General features: G+C 44.1%; 1 protein-coding gene across 5 annotated transcripts in view; it reads right to left on the reverse strand.

Annotated features, from left to right (window-relative positions):
- Positions 1-18,305, reverse strand: part of PTK2 (protein tyrosine kinase 2) — a 235,689-nt gene that overhangs the window by 162,010 nt on the left and 55,374 nt on the right. The gene's annotated exons all lie outside the window — the stretch shown is intronic.

The raw sequence follows: 18,305 nt of genomic DNA on the forward strand, positions 1-18,305 counted from the left end.
GGGGTGATGGAGCTGAAGAGAGGTGATGGTTGCACAAACTTGTGTATACAGTTGCCCACTGAACAACGAGGGGACTGGAGCACCAGCCCCCTGCATAGCTGAATACGCATGTATAACTTCTGACTCCCCTAAACCCTAAACAGTCCCTGCTGAGTAGACTTACAGATAACACAAACAACACATATTTTATATGTTACATATATATCTACATATAGTTTATACATTTGTGACATACCTTTTTCATAATTTTTTCAATATTTCTAGGCTGCAGAATTCATCTGTGAATTTTTTCAAATTGTCACAAAACTCCAAAAAAATTTTCCAATAAATTTACTGAAAAAATTTCACGTGTATGTGGACCTGCACAGTTCAAACCAGTGTTGTTCAAGGTCAACTGTAAACTTAAAACCACCAAACGGTACACTCCAAAACAGTAAAATTTCTCGATTTTTAAAACTGATTTTTTTTTTTCAAAGTGCATTTCTCCATGGCTCCAAATTTTTAAAAACCAATGCTGCTAACCGTTGGCAATGGTGTGGAAAAACCTAGAGCTCTGATACAACTGCCGGCGGGGGGTGATGTGGCACAGGCATTCTGGGAAGCTGTTTCTGCTGCAGCTTGAAGAGGTGCACAGAGCATGACAGGCATTCCACTTTTATGTATATGCCAAAGAGACACACACACATGTCCACCAAAACACACATGCAATATTCATGGCAGCATATTCATAATAGCTCAAAACTGGAAAAACCCACACAGCCATCAATAAAATAAACTATGGTGTAATCTTAAATGGAAAACCACACAGCAATGACACAGGATAAGTTACGTACTAAGTAAGTACTATGTGCAACAGCACAAATGACCCTCACAGACCTTACGATGGGCAAAAGAACACACAAAATTCACTTTGCAAAACTGATTCATGGTGATAGAAATCAACTCTGTATACTTTTCTGGGGATACAGACTGCAAGGAGCAGGGAGGGAGACTGCTGGGAGCTGGTAACATTGTAAACACTGACATGCAAGATGGCAGCAAAAACTGCACCAGGCTATATACGAATTGTGCACTTCAGGGTATGGATGTTATACCTCAATTATACATCTTGAAGACTCTTATTCAACAACTGACCAAAAGCAAAATGCAATGCCAAAGCGCACTGGCTAAAATTAATCGCCTGAGCCACAGTCACAAATCCAGCAAAGAAGCAATTCACATGGGCACATTTTATAAACACCAACCGTTCTTGATTTTTGCTTTTCTGCCTCTGCCGCTCTTTTAATCACACATGCAAGTGCTATTCTGCAAAATGAGTAAAATGTGTGATGCCTGTAAATACAAAGTTACTATTCATTTACCAACTTCTATGAAAGTTCTTAACTGCATTTATGACATACCGACATACATATGCACATGTATGCATCCTGATGACAGACACCTTTAAGAATCTATTGAAAAATATTAGACTTCCTAGGTGGTGCAGTGGTTAAGAATCTGCCTGCCAATGCAGGGGACACAGGTTCGAGCCCTGCTCCAGGAAGATCCCACATGCTACAGAGCAACTAAGCCCATGAGCCACAACTATTGAGCCCATGTGCAGCAACTACTGAAGCCCACGTGCCTAGAACCCGTGCTCCCCAATAAGAGAAGCTACCACAAAGAAGAGGAGCCCCTGCTCACCACAACTAGAGAAAGCCCATGTGCAGCAAGACCCAATGCAGCCAATAAATAAATATTTAAAAGTTATTCATTAAACAAAAAAAACTATTGAAAATATGGAATTTCCTCCAGAAAATACAAAGACATTAACAAGCACAAATTTTTGTATATAACTGAAAAGTTTATTTTCCCCTAAAACTCATACATGGACCCCAGCTCTAAGATCAACAGTCCAGCCAGTACCAATATTCATTACACATAACTAAAATTGCCACTTATTGAGTGGCTCTACATGCAGGGCACAAACATACATTATCTCATTTCATTCCATTTTCACCACGACTGTTAGAGGTGGGTGGTACTAGCTCCGTTACACAGGTATAAAAGTCTAAGATGAAAGACACCCTATATTTCAGGTTGGGTTGTGACTGAGAGAGACTGAAGCTCTGAAAAACTCTTTCAGTCCAGGTACAATGTACATCTTAAACACTAAGGAGCCCATCAAGTCCAGCCTAACAATGTTCTCTGCCCCTAAAATCCTAAAGCTCAGTGAAGCAGTCCATTTTCTCAGCATCCATGCACACATACACAGGACTGCTCACCATGGCAGTCCCAACAACACTAGCAAGCACTAAATGTATACGATGGATAAATGAAAGAAAGGAAGAACGCTGTCTAAAGCAGACACCACTCCTGTGCAGGGAATCTCAGGGAGAAAGCTTGTGGATCTACCACATCTTGTTACGGATACTTCATCTGCAACTTCTCTGGAGCTGACTGGCCATGGGTAGAGTCACATGATAGGAGGAAGGCTATTTCCCTATCATTCCTGGTGGTGTCATTCAATAAGCAGCTCCTATGATGAAAAAGAATGGATGGCAGTGTGGCTGGATGGAATGCTGGATGGAATGGGTGCCTGGGTGAACCTGGGTCACATGACACAACCCCCCACAGGTCTCCTGGGACTGGCAACACTAAGGACTGTCTCCCTGGAGCCAGGGTGACTCCTAATTACTACTGAACTTGTCAATCATGAGACTTTCCCAAACAGTTCTGTTACTAATTGTATCAATAAATCCCCCAGATGAAGGAAACATGGTTAAAATATTTTTCTGTAACATTATTTTATAATTACATTAAATATTTAAAGATGTAAATTAAAATAGAATTTCTCAAAGCAGATGTTCAAAATCAACGTAGAAAACCTACACTAAATAATTTCTTCAGCACTTTAGTGTTTCTAAGTTTATGTACCACATACAGCATCAAAAAGATCTGCTTATTTAGGAAGAGACTACGTCAAGAGGAGTCCTTCAAACAGTAGGAGAGCCATGGCACTCTGATGGTTCCACCCACTCATCTGACTCATCTCATCTACACAGCAACCCTACTCGGTAGGTCCCATTAGTCACCTCATTTACACATGTGGACACTGAGGCACTGAGAGGTTAGGCAACTGCGCCAGACCACACAGCTGCAAGTCTGCAAGTTCACTTCCACACCAGATACTTGCCAGTCCAAGGATGAGCCACAGACCCACAGCACAGCACCACTGGGAGTGTGCGAGCCCCAGCACAAATCTACCCAACCCCCACCAACACCACCGCATGAACCCTATGCAAGTTTAGTCTGGTAGGGTACCTGCATCAAAACTACCAAGCTATATTATAATTTTCTTTAGTATATCATTTACTTTCCACCTACTAATTCAACCTTCCCCAACCCCCAAGTGTATTAGAGTAGACTAGGTATAAGGCATTCTCCCAGGCAATCAGGACACATTGATAGCAGGTCCTCATGAGAAAAGCCACCACAGACAAGTGCACTGAGAACACAGTGCTGGGGGGAGGCCGGGGAAAGAAAAGGTCCAGCTCAGCTCGGGGCATGGTCAGGGTTCCTACATGAGGTGAGTTTCAAGCTGGGATCCTGAGAATGGGTATCAAAACTTACACCCAACAAAAAATAAGGTCCCTGGTGTAGGCAAGAGTGCTCCAGGGAGTCAATGCAAAGGCCAACGTGCCTTTAAGTCCATTGTCAGGGAAGCAGGACAAGGCCCAGCTGTAGAGACAGGTTCAGAGCCCAACTGGTGTTAGGATATGCGTCTGGGCAGCAATTCAGCCCATTCAGACCAATCAGAAGGCTTCTGTTATAATCCAGACAGGACTAACTACGGCCTGAGAAGAAGAAAGATTTGAAAGCTATAAAAAAATCCAAGAGGACAGGACTGATCAAATTGCATCTGTAAGATTAAAGGAGAGAGTCGGCAGCCACTTTTCTGGCTTGGGCTGCTAAGCAGGAAAGTGACACCATTCTATGGGGATAAGGAAAACAAGGGGGCGGACGCTGCTTGTTGGTGGAAGGGGGATGGGCAGGAACTAGAAGGATCAATTCAGTCTGGTATTTGTTACCGGGAACAACTCAGGTCTGAATGCCTGCATTCAGGAGGAGGGGAGGCTGGGAGCCCTGACTCCTGAACGCTTACTCTGGAAAGGGAGTAAGCCTTGGGCCGCCACAGCTGCTCTCAGGCTGGGGATGGGAGGGGGCGGGCACGACACACATGACTGCCATGTTGATCTGGGTTCTCTGAAGCCTTTTAAAGTACGTATATAATTTCTCGGCTACAACTGAATCTTTGTACTCCTAAGGAATCCACCTTTAGGAAAATGCTCCCACTGGTGCTCTTCTAGGGGGCGGTGGGGGGGGGGGCACACTGTGCAAGATCAGAACAGCATGATGGCAAGGATTCCCAATGTGGAGTTAAACTGCTATGCATAAAAAAAAGGGTGATTTTCCTAATATGCAGAGATTGATCTGGACTGTCTGATTTGGAACTCATTATTGTAAAGGCCACTCATGAGACAGGAAGGTATGAATTAGACCAGGGGCTCACAGATGCTTAGTTAAATAATTGAAGATTCAAGCAGCATTTGCCATGCCAGGACTGTTCTAAGCATTTAAAAATAAAACCATTTAATCCTCATAATAACCTTATTTTCCCCACTTTCCAGATGTGGGAAGAGAGATGCGACTTGCCCAGGGCCACAGGCCTAGCGCGCAGGCCTCAGGCAGGCAGGGGAGCTGCAGAGGCCACGCCCCTGCTCCGTAAGCCCTGCTGCCCCGGTTTGCCGTCACTAGCGGGCTGCACCCCTGCACAGCAACACTGGCAACACATACGGCCAAGCGGCCATGCTCTCCCGTGCTCGCAGTTGCCACCGTGCTGTCCCGGCTCAGCCGAGAGCCAGGTGCAAGGTGCTGCAACTGCTGGCGGCTCTTTCACAGCCAGCCAGCCAGCCAGCCAGCCAGCCAGCCAGCCAGCCAGCCTCCTCCACTTGTTCACGCCTGTGTCCTGCAGGCCACACCTCCCTTAGAGTAATTAATTCTAAAAACATTTATTGAGCCAACTACTAGTGTGGATTAAAAAGGTATAATCCCAGCCTGAAGAGCGTTCAGCCTAGTTAGGAGAGCTACATATACACACATACTTTCACACATGTGATTATTTAATTACAACAGTAACAAGTGCTGTTTAAAAATTACAATTAGAGTAAGAGCTGTAAAGAAAAAGCCCCAAATCATCACACAAGTATTACATCACAGCAGCAGCTTGTGCTGTGCCGGGCTGAAAAAGTCCACTGCAGCGCTGGTAGGCGCAGGGTGGCCCAAAAGGTAGCCCCAGGGACGGGCTGCAACGTGTGGGAAGCGTCAATCCAGAAACCCTGTCCTTTGGTTCATAAAATGTTCTTGCATCATCTCTTTGATGATTTTACCCTCTTCTCTTTCTGCAGCTTCTACTATTTGGACACTGACCCTCCTGATTTCATCACCCCACTTTCTTTCTTTTCACTCCCATTTGTCCTTCCACGTTGAGAGACCTTCCACATGACTTCCCAATGCTTTCACTGAGTTTATTTCTGCTTTCTTACTTTTAATTTTGTTCTTGAACGTACTTTCTGTTTGTCTTTCAAAGAGGCAACATCTCCTCTTAGTACTCTGGAAACCTGACGCTGAGACGTAAATGTTTTTTTCTTAATTTTATATTTATTTATTTATTTATTTAGGCTGCATCGGGTCTTAGTTAAAGCACACTGGATCTTTTAGTTGCAGCATTCAGACTTCTAGTTGTGGCATGCTGACTCTTAGCTGCAGCATGTGGACTTCTTAGTTGCAGCATGTGGGATCTAGTTCCCTGATAAGGGATCAAACCTGGGCCGCCTGCATTGGGAGCATGGAGTCTTAACCACTGGGCCACCAGAGAAGTGCCTGAGACTTAAATTTTTTATGGTGTTCTTTCAGCCTCTTGCTGTTTCATCTTTGTAAACTGCTTTCTGCTTGTTTCCCAGTTTTGGTCTCCCATCTTGAAAGCAGAGGCTGTCTTCAAATACCTGGCTGTCTGTCAGGAACCCTGTGGTGACCAGGGAAGCAGCCGCTGGGCTAGAGGTCCCCGAAGGTCAGGACCTGCTCCTCCCTTAGACCAACCTCCCCAGAAAGGAACGTTTCCACCTCCTGACAGGATTCCGGGAAGCAAGGAAAAAGAAAGCATGCCAAGTCGCACTTAATCCCCAGTTTTGAGTATAAGAATACATTCAACGTACTATGTTTGACCAGAAATTTTCCACAGTAAAGTTTTTAAAACTATACATGTAGAAGATGGCCCACACGGGGAGAAGAAATTATGACAACAGCCCTGCAGCAGCGATGGCTGTGGAGACCTGCCCTCAGACTGTTCACCCATTTTCTATGGGCAAGGCTCCCTGCAGACTACAGGACGACTGAAACGTCACCTAAGCTGCACAAACAAACCTTTAAAAGAAGAAGCCCACATAATCTCAGGGCTGTGAGTGGACTCCAACAGAAGACGCTCGTCTCAGGGAAGGGTTTAGGCAGCGACCTCTCGGCAAGATGCTGATGCAGGGGCAGCACGTGCCGCCTGGCGAGGCAAGGACAGGAGCCCGCCCACAGCTCTGTGGCTCTGAGTCACGCCAGCCTCCTCGCCTGTGACGTGGGTGGCGACGAGAAGCACGAGGTGCTCGGCAAGACGCACAAGCCCCAGGCGCACTCGGCAGGCGACAGCTGCTCCAGAATGAGAGCTCTGAGCCGGACTGCTCTCTAGGGGAAACCCTGTAAGGCCCTCCCGCTTAACTCATACTTCAAAAGTCCCGTCTCAGCCCCCAGTCAGCATCGTTCCTGTTCCTAGGGGTCCACACTGCTGCATGGCCGCACACGGCTTTATGAATCCTTGCCAAAAAAGCAAATAACAAATTGCCATTCTTACCATGATCATAGCTGGTATATCTGAAGTGTATTGTTAAATCCAATAACCAAATTAAGCACAGTGTTGTTTTAGAGTTTTCCCCTAAACTTTGTCCTACAAAAAAAACTACGCATCTTTTACACTGAAAACATCATATACCATTGTGAACTTACACAAAAGCTGAAACAAGAATAGTCAGCAGTTCAAGACTATTATCTTCTTGATGAAATCCTATCAACTTTACAAAGCAATAAGATTTTCACAGCAAAAAATTAATATTAACGTATGATATTCTGGCAGTATTTTGTTTCTCTTTAAAAAAAAAAAGTTAACAAAACAGACCTTGGGGAAGATCAACACGCTGGCCTCACCCTGGTTAACAGATCCTGTGTTTGTCCCTTGGTTTTCTCAGTGAGACAGACTGCACACATCTTTCAATACAGTATTTTTCTGGCTGTGTTGTTTATCATACAAACGGACGCATAAGAGAACACTTTCTAACTTGCTTTATGAGAACTTTGATAAGAAAAACTGACAAAAAGATGACAAGAAAAAAAAAATTACAGACTGATGTCCCGCACGAAAACGGACACAATACCCTAAACAGAATACTGCATCCTCAATCTCGCAATGTATAAACAGGGTAACGGAAAACCCATCACCATCAGGCGAGATCATCTTACGATGCAAAGTCAGTTTAACAATCAAAACACAACTCATACTGTCACGTCAACAAATACAGAAAAAGTGCTTGACAAAATTCAACACCCTCTAATCATTTAAAAAAAATAACAACTCTCAGAGAAGCAGGAATTAAAATGAACGTTTTTTAATTTAATAAAGGATATCTTAAAAATAAAGAAGACAAAAGTGAGCTAAATCATATTAACACTGAGTACTTTCTTCTTAAGGTTGGAACAAGACCGGGGCATCCATCCTTGCCATTTCTACTCAACTCGGGGACGAAGGTCAGAGTCGAGGTAGGCAAAAAGGTAGGACAAAGAAATAAAAAGTATCAAGATTGAAAAGAAAAATAGTTTATTTTCAGATTACATGATTACAGTTTCTCTGCAGTGTCTACTTGCATAAATAAACCACCAGAACTAATAAGTGAATTTACAGGAAGACCACAAGACAAGCTAATAAGATAATCTATTGTAATTTGTACATATTAGGCCAAGAACTGAAAAATGAAACTTAAAAATCAAATAGCATCCAAAAAGTCCAGACCTTCACACTAACATCTGCTACACACTGCTAAGAAACACTAAAGAAAAGCTATGATGTGGATAGATACACCAGAAATCCCAATACTGGTCACAGGTCATTCTCCCAAATTGATCTATAGCTTCAGCACAGCCCCATTAAAACAGAACAGAAAAAAAGTAAAAAGAAAAGAAAAAAAAATCAATTCCAAAAACTGCTGTAACTGGTAAAACTTCCTAACCATAAGCCTGCAAATTCAACTGAATGCCGGGGTAACAGGCAAAAAAACAAAAAAACAAAAAAATTTGCCAACATCTATGAGAATAAGAACACAAAAAAATGAACCAAAACTACATGAACCACATAATAAACCAGGGTTTGTCTTTTTACTCAAAGAAAAAATTCACTGCCATTGGTTTCTTTTCAACAAATTCCTATAAAATACTTAATATATGACAATGTATACAACCTTTCAGGAAGAAAGGTATAAAAACATAAATGTACATAATCTAAAGAAGTTAAAGACAATAATACATATATGCCTAATCATAAACCTAAATTATGTGAGCTACATGTCATTAATATTATAAGATTTACATAATTACTTAAATGTAAAAGAAAAATATTCAGTGATAATTATTTTAATGCTAGCTTTTTCCTTTAACTGAAAACTGAGGAAGTTACGAAATATAGAAAACTGTTGAATTTATAATAAATTCCTTACAGTTTAAACAATTCAGATGAATGTGACATTAAAGATTTGCGAATACTATTTTTAAAAATCAGTGTCACTAACCATTAAAGCACTCATCAGCTTCCAGCGACTTAGACCTCTGTTGCAGCAGGCAGACAAAATGATGCACTCCATTAAGGCGTTCATCTGCTCACAACCGCAGTCTGCAGAGCACAAGGCTCTGGATGCAGTAGTGAGCAGCGCACACGTGTTGCTTGCCTCCTAGGTGTGCACTCACTGCAGGTGAGCAAGCCAGCCAACCAGGTGAACCACAGACAGCACGTGCGCTGGTGAGGAGCGCAGCAGAGAAGGAGGAGCAGAGGGGCGGGGGGATGGAGGTGGCAGGAGGAGGGTCCCATTTCACACAGGGCGGTCAAGGAGGACACATTCATGTAACTTATTGTCCAAACCAGGAGACCTGGCGGGGGGGATGGGTGGTGAGTGTTAGACGGATAAACTGGGACACATACTTTCCCTGCCTTGCTGAGAAGGGCACACCTGAGCAAAAACCCCATGTCCAACTAAAGCTCTAGAACCATGTATGGAGAGAACCCTGGGGAGAACTAGCGGCCTCTTCCCCAAATACAAGGAGGACAAGTGAAAGAATCAGAGAGAAAGCGATCTGAATCCCAGTGTACCGGCTCTGCAGGTGAGGGAACCCATGCTAATAAGATTCCAAATAGGAGCGAAAGGGGAGGCAACCCCACACACCCAGCTGCTCTCCTTATCTCATTCAAGCTGCTGCCTAACCATCCCCTCCCCTCCCTTCCCTCTCTGCAGCGACAGAGACACCTGTGACTTTCACAGTCTTGATTTCTCACAAACTCAGGTACTCGATACACCTGCTCCATGCAGGGGATACAAACACACAGCACTACATTTACACGGTTAACTCACTATGAAGTGAGGAAAGGATCAGCACCACAAGGAGATAATTAAGAAATCTGAGCCAGAGTGGCTGGAGGCTCACTGTGACAGCAAAGAGGTGTCCCAGGTGGAGGGGAAAGCATCCACCACCCGAAGAAGAGTTCAAGGAACTGACAGATGACAGCAAGAGGCAGACAAGGCGTGCATCCCGTGGGGCGGGCGAGGCTCGTAGGGAGAGGGAGGACAATGCCAAGTCAGGGAATGGGGGCTGACGAGGCCTCGGACGCAGCCGGGGCGCCCCGATATTCAGAGGCAGGCAGAGGCTTAGGAATAAGAGCCCACCCCTAGGCCTCGAAGAAACGGGGTGGAGGGCAAGGCCTCCCCACCCACCGCTTTCCAGTGGCCTTAAAGCAGCTCAAACTGCAATCAGTGGAAAAGCCCACATTCTCCCGAACACGCCAACATCTTCATGTCTCAGTGCCTTCGTGTGCAGAATTCCTACAGCACAGAGTACCCTCCCCACCCTCTCTGCCTGAGTCAAACTTGCCCCAGACTCTACCAATTCAGACTTCTTTTTCACTCAGCAAACAAGTACTGAGTGCTGTTAATGTGTCCGACCATAGAGAATCAAAAGGTAGTAAGACCTGAACCTGGCCTGCAAGAAGCTTACAACCAGGTAACAGGAGACAAGCAAGTAAGCAGAGCTGAGTGAGTCACCAGCTACGCCAGCGTGTGCAGGGCCCAGCCCCGCGGGCCGGTGAGAGACAAAGGGCCACGCGTGCAGCGGAGTCCTGAAGGCTTCCCGTGTAAAGAAGGAAAGTTCCACGCAGGAGCAGCAAAGCATGAGGGGCAGGCGAGGCACAGCCCAGGAGGGTCCTCTCAGAAAGCTAAGTGCGCGCAGAGCTGAGAGGCTGCAGCCTGTAGAACCTGGGGAGGGGAGAGAGGACGGAGGAGGGCGGGCAGTGCCTCAGGGCACCACTGCAGCATCAAGGCAGATGGAGGGTGGACAGGAACTCAGCTCACCGTTTTCCGAGGGCCTGCTATGTGGAGGCACTCACAAAACTCAGTCACTCCTCTGGAAAGCGTTTGATTTCTTTTACTGTAAATTTACAGGTATCTAGACAGTTACAGACATATAACCATAAAGTGTTTATATACTTACACAAAAATGTATTTTTGATCTGTCTCCCCCATGAGTCAATTAGCTCCTCAAGCTGTCAGACCGGATGGCCACGATCCCACAGGCATGGCAGAGGACCAGGAGGTAATTCCCAGGGCAGCCATCAGACCCTGGGAACCCGACCCAGACCCATCTGTTGACACAACTATAATGTAGCACGTGTGCTGCTACAGACAGAAACTCAAAGACCAATTCACTGCCTTTGTTGAGTAATTTTTAAGGCATGTGGATTAGCTAACTCTATATAGACTCTGTTCATTCATTAGGTAATATTTATTTATGCCAATTACTTGTCAAACAGAAGAAAACCTGACATAATCCCTGACTGTGTTAAGTTTACCATCTAGCAAAGAAGAGATCCAACAAGTGCAATATACCATGATCAACAACAGTAAATGCTGTGCAAGACAAAGAGAAGGCTCAAGGAAGGAACATCTGAGAAAAACTGCTTTAGCTGAGGCCTAAAGGTAGGCAGGAGTCAGCTGGGCAGAGAAAGGATAGAAGAGGCAACTGCAGGTGCAGAAGGCCTGAAACGAAAGACTTTGGGTGTTCCGGGTGCTGCAAAGTCAAAATGAACCAGAGGCCAGTGGCCCGACGCTGGAGACTCCCGGCAGAAGCCAGATCAGGTGAAGCCCTGCAGGCCCTGTTAAGGATTTGCAAATTCCATCCGATTCTAATGAGAAGCCACTGGAGAGGTTTTAAAAGAATAACATCAGATTTATGTTTTTACAAAATCACTCCAGCATGTGTGTGAAGGATGAACATGTGAGGAAACAGGAAGAGCAACAGGAAGCAACTCCCACAGCCTGGCGGGGAGAGGAGGTGAGGAATTCAAGACCTTGTCCTTTGGAGACAGAATCATCAGGATAAAAAGATGGATTCCTTACACGTGGGAGGAGGCATCAAGGAGGCATCCTGGGTCTGTGGCATGAACAACTGAGTGGATGGGGGTCCGACATGTCTATTAAGACAGAGAATCTGGGGAGGAACCGATTTAACAGGAGCAACAATCAAGAGGCTCCTCTCTGGCTGGTATCAGAGGCTCACGAAAAATACAAACATAGGTATCAAGAGGCAGCTGACCCCTGAAGTCTGAGACACAGAAGGGAAGAGGGGCTATCCACAGAGATGGATGGACGGATAGATGGACGGATGGATGGACGGATGGATGGATGGATGGATGGAAGGATGGATGCATGGATGCAGTTTAAAACAGTGATACAGAAAAAGCATGACTTCAATCACAGGATCCAGAATCACATAAGTGAACTATCAATAGTATATTCAATCTCAATCTACCACTGAAATACACAGGAAAAAAATCAACAACACATTTATTCCTAACAACCAAATCTGACACCTCTCGGTCCTTCCCAGTCTTTCAAAAAGATGAAGCAAACAATGCACATACTAACATAATCAAAGAATTTTCCAAGCAGGGCTTTCTGCACTTAGTAGCCTTGCAGCCAATTACACAGCACTTTAAACATATACACTTACTTCAGAACTCTGAATTAAAACTGTCTTTAAGCCTAGGAAATTGTGATACAGTTGAAAACAATTTGTAACAAAGTCCTCTTAAATATGTTAAAATACAATCTTTGGCAGGTGGAATCTAAGGTGGGGTCTTTAAACTAAATTAATAAGTATAATAAACTTTACTAGAGAGAAGACTCCAGAGTGTTTTACGGGTAAAGGTTTCAGTTCAAAGTACACAAATATAGGTCTGTTTTATTATTTTTAGCCTGTTCTAGTAAGTATTTTACATGTCTTCTTAAATTGGGCCACGGCTGTTTTTTGAGGTTAACGTGACTGATAAAATCAAATGTGAGGTTTAGGATGTCTAACTGCAAATAGAGATTTGGGTATACATCCTTTGGATTTGAGCTTTTTACTTTGTCTCTATCTAAAAGCAGAAATTTTATACTTTAAAATAACCAATTCAGCCAACTCCTGTACAGCAACATCTTTGTCTTTATCACACAGCAAAAATTAATCAGGATAAACAGCTAACAGCAAGAGAGTAAGCGGAGAAGCCAGAGGGGACCTGTCCTGAGACAGTGCCTGTGCACTCACAGGGCCGTGGGCTCGGCCGCAGAAGGGGACGGGGCACGAGCTCCCCAGCGTTGTCAGAACCTGCTCCTGAAAGATCCACCTGAGGAGACAGCCTGTTCCAGCCACACACGCAGACTGACTGACCTTGACACCATCCCTACCTTTTCCCTCTTCTACACATGTGAGCTCTGCCCTCGTGCCCAAGCCCCACCTCTATCAAAATGATATTTCAGTTAAAAACGCCTCTACTTATTTGCTCTGCAGTCAGCAAACATAACGGAAAAATAAGGGGCTTCAATCGATGGTTTTAGGACGAACAAAAACACTACAATCTCTCTTTCAAAGCTCACAGTTCTAAAGTCACTTTGAATTTTTTAAAAACTTAGCAGCTGATTATCTAATATTGCCACTGGATTCACGGATCTTGGATCTAGCCTTGACGTTGTTAGTGAAATCAGAGCCTTATGTTGAGGATCAGTGCTAACAAAGAGCTATCACTCACTTTCACACAATGCATGTGGCATTATATAAATGAATCCCAGCAAGTCTAGGAAAAGACCAAAATTTTCAACAGGTAAAGAACTCTACCTCTGAGCACTGATCATACTCGGTTACAGTATACAGTCCTGAGGTAAAAAACGGCAATGTAGAAAGGTTCCCAAACCCAACGTCCTTTAAAACTCAAGAGTTTGAATTAACTGCAAGATCTTTATTCTGCATATCTAATCACATAATAAAATGACAAAGCCTTTGTTCAGATAGTAACATGTTAAAGGATTCTAATAACACATTTTGAATGTTGAAAACCCCAGGAAAGAATTAATAGATAGTGACCACAAACAAAAACCAGTTTAACTCTGCGCTGGCACATCCGTATCTGGGGCCACAGTTTCTATCCCAAACACTAAATTTAATCCGTCTGAAGCTTTACCTGTAATATTGCAGCTCTTTACCCAGTGCAGATTCCTCCTTTTAAAAATCTTTGCTAAGCGGAGTAAGGTGATGTTTAAATATATTTTTAATAATAAATATTTTTATTAAATTCTTCATTAAGGACTTTATTCCCGAGGTTAAATATTCACTACTATTTTAAGCAAAGCAGCCTACCTGTTTGGTCTTACTCGTACATGAATTATATGGCATTTTTAACTTCTAAACATGCTCCCCAAATACCGTCTTGAGTGTTACAATGAAATGCTATATTTTATATTTTTATTTTTATATAACTAAAACCCCTAACAACACTACAGTGGAAAACTGTTTATTCACAGCATTGCTGACCCTTGGTAATAAGCCCACCTTACAATAACAAGGAGTTTCCAATTAAATATACAGTCTTTACAGTGAGTAAAGGAAACCAATTTTTAAATAAGAAAATCTATGTTATTCCTTTTTCCTACAGTCCTATTTAAGCTAAAATTAGTCTCTTTATTCTTTAAAAACTTCTACATCACAGAATGGATAAGGACATCTTGATTAAAACTCAAAACATACAACTTTAAGAGCCATAGGACAAAGCATTAAAAAACAGTTTACTCATTTAAATGCATTTCCATAAAAATAATTTTATTTACTATTTGAAATGCTCTCTAATTGCTTTTATTCAGTAGTTGCAAACCATACCACATAATTTCCATTTTTCCTTAAATTTAATTGTAAATCTACCCGAGATAAATTCTGACAAACTCTTATCCACCTTCTTAAGTGCAAACGCATGAATCTAAATAAAATTTAAACCGAACAGATTTTTAAGTTATTTATACCTTCAGCCCAGCACACTGGAAACGGACTACAGCCGCTCTTCTCCATACAGACAGCACCTGCGGGTCCCAGGGCCCCTCGGCCCGCCACTTCCAACAACATAAACTCAGTCCTAGGAATACCAAGCCAGGAATCCGCACACCAAGTCCCCGTTCATTGCTCCCACAGGATGTGCTTCGATCCACAAGCAAGACTAAGCTTCCCCTCTGCGCTCCTGTTTTCAGAGCTTGAAACAAAATTTGGGAGGTGTTCGTTCTGTAATATTTTCCAGCAGCGTGAAGAATGCCTCTGAGTTATAGAATCTTCTCAAGCTTCCGCAACCTGAAACACAGACTGTCCTGGCCAGACTAAGCTACCGAACAGAAAGAAACTGGCAAGTAACATAACCCCAAGGGCCTGTGTTCCTAGATTCATTCAGGGAAGGAGAGCGAGAGGGAGGGGAAGGAGGGGCAGAGGGAGGAGGAAAAGGCGGGGTAGCCAGCACCTTATTAACATGCTAATCTCACCCTTCTGTTCAGTTCATCTGGCAGACCTCTGTTTACAAAACTGACAGGTGACTCTAAAACTGGGTAAGCTGCAAATCAAGTCTGACCCAGATCATGTCTGTAGGTCCTGCTCAAACCATTTTTGTTCTCAAAGTCGTGCTTTTGGCATTTTACCAGCCTAATTCTGACCTTAGAGTTAAAATAATTACCCTGATGAGCTAAGAATAACTTTGTAAATAAAATCCTAATGAACACTAAAAACAAATCTAAAAAAATATGTCCATAGGAACTCAAATATTTTTGAGGTAAAATATTTTTCCAGATTGATAGCTGAAGTTTGTAAATTTATAGAAACTATCTAGAAAATACATAAAAACAAGAATTTGAGGTCGCCAGATACTTTCAAAATTAGCTTTAGGGAATACTGAGGGATCCAAGATGCCTTCCTTTTTATAGCTTCAAAATATAAGTGAAAAATAAACCCACACTGAAGAAAGAGAGAAAAATAGTAATCTGTACTAGTAACTTTCTTTAAAACTGCAAAGCTACTAAAAACAAAAGCAAACAAAAAACTGCAAAGCTACTTATTTTCTCCATTCAAACTGAGAGATAATCAAGGTCATCTAAAAAATTCAGCTATCTGAACACATTCCACATTTATTATCTTAGCAGTAAGATAGTAAGTAACTAGGCTCCTGGAGCCTTTGTCTGAGCAGTTTAGCCCTTCTAATATGTGGTGATTTTGTTAGTAGTAAATCCCATAAGCTAATAAAAAAGCAAGTACTTTACTTAACTGTGAATACGGTGTTATGAATTCACTAACTTCTGAAAACAAGAGCTGAACAAAGGCCGTGTCCAGTGGCGCCTCAGGGCAGGGTGTTCGTGTCTAGCAGCTCCCCTAGATTTGTCTGCAGGCTTTACCTTCAGGCTCCTAATTGCAGGCAGAGCTCAAGTGACCCCTCATATGCCCCAGTGAAAACACATCCTTCACCACAGAGAACTCTGACCTCAGGCAACACTGAAGAGAAGGGGGGCTCCAGAAAACACAAGCAAGCAAGCCAGAAAAAGAACAGAAGAAACAAGCAGACAGACCCCGGAGAATTCATGAAAACCACCCCAGCGTCTCCCATGACTGAGGAGAGCCCAGGACAGAAAGGCCACTGCCAGTAAGGGAAGCATCAGAGCACACACGGGTGGGCAAGTCTGCTCTCTGGTTCAGCCCATGACAACGGCTTGGGCTTAAGCTGAACCATCAACTAACAGACTGTACAAACAACCCAAGCAAACTGTGAGCCTCTCTTGGAACCTAAGACTCTCAAAAATTAAAACAATCAGAGCTACCTTTACTTGTCACCAACCATATTCTACACACCAGATACAGACTGCATCTCATTTTCACATCTCCTAAGCAGAATCAGTACCACCACATCTCTGAAAGATGAGTAGGGCTATTCAACCAGGTAGAGGCACAGGGTCACCGAGCACCCCCCACCCACCGCCCCCATTATCCAGGAAGCCAGAGGCCGCAGCAGCAGCTGTGCAGAAAAGCAAGGGGGGTGGAGAGTGTGGGGACTGGAGCTGCTGCAGGGCTGTGGAAGTGGGGACGAGGGGCAAACGGGGAGCTTTTCAGGATGGAGAAAGTGAGCAGGGGGAGAAGCCCAGTCTCCAGTGGACGGCAGCTTTCTCTCCCATCCGCCAAGCTAATTTATATTTTATTTCAATATCCAAACGTCACCTCCTGGTGTGCGAGGTCCTGAGGGTCTGAAAGCTGGAAAGACACAGAGAAGCATAAACTTCTCCAGGACACGGGGAACAGTGGCTGCCTGACGAAGCAGAGCCCAAATGGAAGCAGCAGCTACAAGAAAGTTAAGAACCACTGTGGCCACTGAAAAGAAAGAGCAGGAGAGGATGCAGGTGCCCTGTGAACAACAGAAAAGCACCTGCAAACCAGCACTGTGCCAGGTGCCTTCACACGTAAAACAACTGAGTTTAATCCTTTACACAGTCCCAACAAAGCACTTCCTTCCCTATTTCTACAGAAGAGGAGCCTGAGGGTCAGAGGTGGAACGACCTACCTCAGGCTGAAGAGCTGAAAAATTACCAAGTACTGGCCAGTGTGGTGATGTCACTACTTCCATTTTCTTTTTGCTAAATATTAAAACACCTTATGCTTTTAAATTCCCAATCCAGTGACATCTTGAAAAGAATGGGAATAGCCTACAGTGAACGGCAACACAAGTGAAAAAAGCAATCCCTTTATGCCCTGATTCATTACGTTAATATAAATTCTATACGTTAATATAAAAAGCTCTTTGACGTTTAGAACAACCTCTGTATAGCATCAGTCTAGCTACGAGCAACTCTGGTAAGTCCCACTTAACAAGCAGACTCAGTTAAAATTTACCAGAAAGATGACTGTTTGCTCAGGCCCCAAGCCGTCATCACTCCTGACTCCTCTCTGTGTCTCTCTCTCTCAGATCAAAGCAACCCATCAGCAAAATCCATCATCCCTGCCTGGAAACGATACCTAGGGCGTGACTTCTCCCCTGCCCGCTACCCTATGTTTGCTGCCATCTCGCACCCAGGCTGCAGCCACAGGCCTCCCCTCCCACTCCCCACCCCCCGCTCCACATTCCACTCTCAACCCAGTAGCTGCAACTGATCCTTCCTTTCAAAACATCAATCGCACCATTTCACTCCTTTGCTAAAACTCACCAAACGCTCCCCAACTACCCTGAACAGCTGACCTGCGCACCGAGCACGGTCTGCAAGCCCCTCAGCCAGGAGGCCCCCCTCCCGACTACACCCTCATCTCTTCACCTTCCCTCCTGGGCTTTCACAGCTCCAATCACACTGACCTCCCTTGCTGCCCTCTGCCCACACGAGGTAGGCGGGACACTCTTGCCCCAGGTAACCACAAGGCTCTCTCCCTTTCCTCCGAGTCTCTGCTCAACTGTCATTTACTCCACGGGGCCCATCCTAACCGCCATGTCTGAAGTTGCACGGCCCATGCCCCTAACCCAGCTTCACCTTCCCCAGGGCACCAGCACTTTCTAAAACACCACGTGACTTATTCTTGCCCCTCGTCCACTGCCCGGCTGCCCC

Source organism: Hippopotamus amphibius, chromosome 5, assembly GCF_030028045.1.
Source record: "Hippopotamus amphibius kiboko isolate mHipAmp2 chromosome 5, mHipAmp2.hap2, whole genome shotgun sequence".
NCBI classification, from domain to species: domain Eukaryota; kingdom Metazoa; phylum Chordata; class Mammalia; order Artiodactyla; family Hippopotamidae; genus Hippopotamus; species Hippopotamus amphibius.